The sequence below is a fragment of the Apis dorsata genome, unplaced genomic scaffold (genome assembly GCF_000469605.1).
Source record: "Apis dorsata unplaced genomic scaffold, Apis dorsata 1.3 scaffold_286, whole genome shotgun sequence".
NCBI lineage: Eukaryota > Metazoa > Arthropoda > Insecta > Hymenoptera > Apidae > Apis > Apis dorsata.
Window position 1 is genome coordinate 122,697 of NW_006263561.1, and position 513 is coordinate 123,209.

The 513-nt window shown below is 27.9% G+C and overlaps 1 protein-coding gene and 1 long non-coding RNA gene across 6 annotated transcripts in view; one reads left to right on the forward strand and one right to left on the reverse strand.

Annotated features, from left to right (window-relative positions):
- Positions 1 to 513, reverse strand: part of LOC102672945 (kin of IRRE-like protein 2) — a 123,898-nt gene that overhangs the window by 2,682 nt on the left and 120,703 nt on the right. The gene's annotated exons all lie outside the window — the stretch shown is intronic.
- The window catches only part of LOC102672845, a 104,706-nt gene that overhangs the window by 2,070 nt on the left and 102,123 nt on the right, over positions 1 to 513 (forward strand). The window lies entirely within an intron of this gene.

The window sequence follows — 513 nt, forward strand, 5'->3', positions numbered from 1 at the left end:
AACCGTGTGTATATAATATAATTATATATATGTGTATATTAATACATATCTATATAAATTTTTCAAGCTTCTTCGATATCTCGATGCACATGATCAGCTAGTGATTTAGCCGACGTTATATTTAAGAAACGAGTAATATAGTTTTTTAATAAAAATCAGTCTTTCGTTTTCTTTCGTTAACGCTTAAGGGAAACACGTGGCTGTATCAGAAATGTTTGGATGCAAAAATAAAACGAAAGCAATAATAAGAATGCAAGCTGAAAGAATTAAATTTCTTATTTAATCTTGTTATTCACGGTACAATCGTTTCTCTTATAACGCACGATCAATTTGTATCAAATAATAAAGTCATCTAAGATTTTAATGTTGGATTTACCTTCTTGCTAATATCTTTTCCATACGATGTCCTGTAAAAATGGATCAGATTATATTGAAATCGTTCAAAACAAGAGAGAAGTTGAATTAAAAATTTTCTTCTTTTTTTCTTGCAGGTGAACTACGATATTTTTTTTT